The following is a 6,384-nucleotide window of genomic DNA, read 5'->3' as shown; positions in this document are numbered from 1 at the left end:
GACGTGCGTCGAGGACCTCCCTAGGGAGGTGCCCGAGAGGCATCCTAACCAGATGCCCGAACCACCTCAGCTGGCTCCTTTCCAGGCAAAGGAGCAGCGGTTCTACTCCGAGTCTCTCTCGTGTGACTGAACTTCTCACCCTATCTCTAAGGGAGATGCCAGCCACCCGTCGAAGAAAACTCATTTCGGCCGCTTGTATTTGCGACCTTATTATTTCGGTCATGACCCACACTTTATGACCATATAGGTGAGAGTAGGAACACTTTATGACCATATAGGTGAGAGTAGGAACACTTCATGACCATATAGGTGAGAGTAGGAACACTTCATGACCATATAGGTGAGAGTAGGAACACTTCATGACCATATAGGTGAGAGTAGGAACACTTCATGACCATATAGGTGAGAGTAGGAACACTTCATGACCATATAGGTGAGAGTAGGAACACTTCATGACCATATAGGTGAGAGTAGGAACACTTCATGACCATATAGGTGAGAGTAGGAACACTTCATGACCATATAGGTGAGAGTAGGAACGAAGATTGCTCGGTAGATGGAGAGCTTTGCGTTCTGGCTCAACTCTCTTTTCGTCACAACAGTGCAGTACAGCGACTGCAATGCCGCCCCTGCAGCTCAGATTCCCCGGCTGATCTCCTTCTCTGTCCTCCCCTCACTCGTGAACAAGACCCCGAGACACTTGAACTCCTTCACCTGGTGTAATGCCTCATTCCCTACCCGGTTTCCTGCTGTGTTTCAGTGCTGTCAAAATGTTTCCGAGAGTGTCAACAAGAGTGTTCTTAACATTATAGTCACCTCGCATAACTTTCGACATGACCGCAACAATGACAACACGTGCCCACACATCACTGAAAAGGCCAAACATGCATGCATGAAAGGCCAAACACTGTAGCCCACCAAAAGACTAAACACTTGAGACAGTAAACATTTTCTCAGTGATTCAGCATGTTCTGAGGACAAGGTATGTCCATCATGGCAACATGTTACATAATGTTACATTTTTACACCACAGAACGTGTATACTTACGACTCAACAGAAATTGTTGTTAGATAATGTGAGCAATTTTACAGCAATTTTACAGTTTGTAAGCAGGTATAGTTCGGGGTGTTAATCCGACATCATGTTACGTGATGGCCGCAGCGAAGGACGTGGAATTCAGTTCATGATTTATCAGTCTCACACTCAGGACGTGGCGAGGAAGCTGAAGGGAGAAATAAAGTTTGTACAACAGTTAAGAGTACAGTAGCACTGGAGGTAGCCAAAGCCGACTCCATGCCAGGCACTCCCTTGGGTCGTCGGTGATGTGTGTGGTGAGATTGAAGTCAGTGCGTCGGACAGTTCTTTACGTGAACTACAGACACACATACGGATAGAAGGCGTGCGCATTTATAGCAGGATGCTTTTAATGGCTAATGTCATCAGAATCACTATATCTCCTCTTCCTGGCCTTTGCGAAATGGGCCAGTCTAATGAATCTCTTTCTCTCTGAGACTGTCGGAGTCATGGAACTTGTTTTGTCTATACTCCCCTTTCTTAGTCCATTTTCTTGGAGAGATTATGGGCCCTATTTTAACCCTCATCCCTAAACCTATTTGCCATGTTTTACTATTTTGACAAAAACAGCTTACAATAGTTCAACTAGCCGATCTACATCGACACGTTGTGAGCTTGTAGATCGACAATTTGAACTATTTTTAAGGTTTTTCAAAATACGTTTTGGGATAAGGGGCAAGGGGTGGGATATACAGTAACCCCAGATATATATGTATTCGGAGGTCCTAAGCCCCCACTGGGGCCCGGGAGGGACAGTCCCATGTGTTGTAGCCACTTGGGGGAGCCACTAAGCACCACTTAGCCTACTATAGGGTCCATCATCCATGTTCAACCAGGGAAGCCTGGCCTTCTTGTTACAGACGTTATTCTAACCCTGTGATGGACAATCTTAGTATATTGTGTCACATATACTAACACGGCCTCTACCTCTAGTGTTGGAATTAAATGAGTGAGTGAGTGACATGAGTCATATGGCGATGGCGTCCACCCACACTTTGTAATCTAGTATTCCATGCTTGTTAATACATTATTTTTTTTCACCCATCCTGCTGGACTGGAATTTCTCCACAGTAAATGTTTGCCCAACATTCTCAGAGTGTTTAGTAAGCTTTATAATAGTGTAATATAGATTTTGTGCGTATAAAGGCTTTATATTCGACAACCGTGCAACAAATTCAAATTCCAACTCATAGTGATTGGAGGATATCCAGGATTTGGCTATTGCTAAGTATTTGTACTGGCTTTGACTTAAGCTTTAATTGGAACTTTATTCATGTTTACAAATGCAGAAATGTACAAGATCACAAAGTAATTGTTAGCACAATACAATTATTAGGGACGCCAAACGTTATTATTTGATGTATTGTTTTGATTAATTATAATTATAACATGGGTTTGGACCATTGTTCTCATGTTTATGGCACCGTGTTCAGATATTATTTTCAGGATGGATTTTTTTTTGCTTCGACAGAGGATTTGTTTCCCAGAAGAACTTTAGAATTTTTATTGGGGTGTTTATATTGGCCTTATGGTCTTTTTGTAATCAAGGTGGGCTAGACGTACACAAAGGCACATCTGTGCGGGGCTGATTACTTCCTGAAATCACGGCGCTCGCTCACACTCTGTGTCCTGTTTGTTGGGAATGAGGCGCGGGGGGTTTGAAGTTCTGAGGGAATTTAATTGGCAGGAGACAAAAAAAAAAGCAAAGGAGGGCAGGATGAGAGGCGAGAATGAGGAGTAGAGTTGGAAAGGTTGCACAAGGTGGTCCAACACCTTCATACACACACACACACACACACACACACACACATGGTCTCACTCATATAGTAATGCACGCCACACACTATTACAAAATGTACCATGCATAATTCACTGTGCAATCGTGCGTGTCTCATTTAGCTGAGAGTGTACAAATGTATAACCATGCCTTACACAGGTCCATTTGGTGAGATTGTACAAAACGAGAGATTAGCTAAAAAAGTGTATGCACTTTCACGCACACGTGCCGTGCACACACACACACACACAGTCCCACACACCAGGAGGGCCTTTAAGGTTAAGGAGAAAACAAAAGATTTAAGAGCCAGACATGGGAACTATTAAGTGCAGCACTGTGTGAAAACAACTTTTTGGCATCATAAGCTTTTTTTCTAAGTTGATTTCTGTCCAGCGTTGGATTGAGTATTGCATGTAATTGTAATCTGATTAATACATGTCTCTATTGAATATTCCTCTTGGCACACTGGAGTATTCTAGCCAACAAGAGCAAACAGAAGATGGTACATTTTAATAATAATAAAATCTCAAACTTATATTGCGCTTTTCTGAGTACCCAAAGACGCTTTACATGGGGGCAGAGGAATAGCAACAAAATAAATACAACTTTATTAGAAAATAAATAAACACTAGAAGCTAAGGGATAAAAACGAGTAAAAAGAGTTATGTAGGGAAAGCAATATTGAAGAGGTGGGTTTTGAGGGCGGTTTTGAAGGTTTGAGTTTGTGCGTATTCAATGCTTCAAGATGGTTCATAATTGAATGATGTGGCCCGGGCCGGTCCTGGTACCCTATAGGCTGCAATGCCAGCCTAGCGGCGCGTCGCGGGTTCGAGTCCCAATCGGCTTTGCTGCGCGTTACTCCTCATCTCTCTCTCCCCATTTCCTGTCAGTCTAATGTCCTATCAATGAAGGCATAAATAAACCTTTAAAATAATTATAATTATGCACAAACCATTTTACATACTCAAATTAGGTTTATAGGAGCTGACTATGATAGCACTGTTATTGGTATTAACGTCAAATAGCAATGGCAGAAACAATGTATTTCTGTCACTGCAGTGGGCAAGAGAAGTTCTGATTCTATTACTTTTCACTTCAGTTAAAAAATATACGTAAATAGTAGGAACGAAGATTGTCGTCTGGCTCGGTTATCTTGTCATCACAACACTGTGGTACAGCGCTGCTACCCTCACTCGTGAACAAATCTGAATCAATTTTATTGTCGCTTCACAGTTTTACAAGTAAAAAAGTGGGTGAAATTTGATTTGTTCATAGTTCCCATCGTGTGAAGAAATAGAAAGGGAAGAAGAGAGAGAGAGGGGGGGAGGAGATAAAGGCAGGTAATAAGAAAGTTTGAGCGCTTATACAACAAAAAGTGTACAAATCCTGATATACTTAAACTCCTTCACTTGGGGTAAGGTGTCCACCGATTCCCTGCTGTCTAAGAACCCTGGTCTGCAGTGATGCAATCCTCAGCTCACCAAACAGTAGACACCCTCATCCAAGTCCATACTTATAGCATTGTGAGCTTGTAGATCTGCTATTTCCAAAAGAGTATTATACAACTTGAAATGGGACATTCTGCATAATGAGTATAGGCTACTTTTACTTTTGGTGCTTTATGTACATTTTGACGCCCATACCATTTTGTAGTTTTACTCAAATACATATTGAATTTCTGACTTTTACTTGTAACAGAATATTTCCATATTGCAGTATGGATACTTTTACTTAAGTACCGGTAAAACATTTGAGTACTTTTTTCCACCACTGGTGGTAATGTGCAGCCATGGCGCGCACACTGAAAAGGAGTCTGACTTACTGCATAGGATTCTCTCCAACAAAGATTGGATGGCCCTCAATACAAATGTGGTTCATTTTAGGAAAACTAATGTTCTCCATTCTCTGGCACTACATTTCTGAAAGGGTTGACTGACATGATCTTTATTTATTCGGACAGATAAATAAAGTGGTGGTATTCTTGAAATCCAGCCCTAGCTGGGTTGATACTTGATACCAATTCAACAGTGGCCATCATGCTACTATTAAGACTCTGAGAATGAAAAGCGATATATTGAGAGAATTTGTCTATACTAGATGTTCGGGCCGTGTAGCTGCCCTCACCCATACGTCGCACCGCCGTTCCGGCCCATATGTCTGAGTCATTAGTGTCGGAGCCTTTGTCAGAGTACCCATTGTACCCATCTGTCTGTCTGTGTCCCTGCTGTGCCCATGTATGGAGTGCTCTGTAACTGTCTGTCTACCTGTTTCTATTATTTCCATATATGGAGATCCCTCATATCAGTATGTCCATTCAGGGATTCAGATTTTTACGGGGGCCAGTTTCCAATTGCAGCCGTCCGTCCGTAGGTGCCCGTAGGTGAGATGCACCAGACTGGGCTGCCCTATAGGCTAGAGGTGTGGTTGGAACTCCCTTCTGTTTGTTTATGGTTACGTCTGCCTCATACAGTAGTGACATGCCTATATATGGGCGTATCGTGTTTGTTTATGATTATGTCAGAGTGAAGTGGCCGTGGTCCACCCAAGCTCTACATTGGAGCTCCGGTTCTCATGCGGATCCCAGATCCACATTTTGATTTGATTACCTCTTTTATACCCTTTATTCAGTCGGGGAACGATTTCTGATCACACATTCTCCTTTTCAACGACTATGACTCAGCAGGGCTTACCGGTGTTATCAAGTTGTTGATTTACTGTTGACATCAATGAGCTTAAGTGTTTGTTGATTTGCAGCGGTGATATGGCTCTGAAGTGGATGTTCCTCACACTCCCTGGGATATAGAGTGGCAGTAGACCGGGTCCAATGTTTGGCCTGTTCAGATTTGTTTTGATCAAGTCTGAACAGCAAGAGCAAGAGGCCACGTGGAAACTGATTCATCAGATTTGAACCACATTCGGAGGTGATTTGAAATGTGCTTATAATCTGATTTCTGATTAAAATCTGTTTTCTCAGTCTGAACTCTTGGGACGCTGAAGTCTGATTTATACTTAATTTACTTAAATGTATGACTAACCGAAAATACATAGCCCATCGTGATGTGACGTGTTGCAAGCTTATAGGTCTACTATTCTGAAAGCAGAATCTTATCTGATTGTTTGCTGGCAAATAACAGTTTGTTGTGACTTGTGAGCTTGTAGATCAGCTATTTTTGGCTAAGGGATTTGATCCAAAAGCAGTATAGATGCGTTATCCCACTTCTAAAAGTAGCACGATACGCCCCTGTGCTCTTGATGGACTATACTTATGTAAACATCAGCGTGTTTGTATACGTTATTTTCACAGCAGAGCCTAGGGAAACAGATATTGCTGTATTTTCACAGCAGAGCCTAGAGAAACAGATATTGCTGTACTATGTTGATCTGAGATCATTATCTCTCAAGTCAATCAAGTTCATAAAATCATGCAATCATGCACCAGTGTGGAAACCTTTTTTTGGAATCTGTTTTTTTTTAAAATCTGAACTGTGGTGCTCTCAGTACCATGAATATAATTCATGGCTGTGCATGAACA

The sequence above is a fragment of the Protomyctophum bolini genome (assembly GCF_963924005.1).
Source record: "Protomyctophum bolini genome assembly, chromosome: 4".
NCBI lineage: Eukaryota > Metazoa > Chordata > Actinopteri > Myctophiformes > Myctophidae > Protomyctophum > Protomyctophum bolini.
This window is presented reverse-complemented; position numbering follows the sequence as displayed.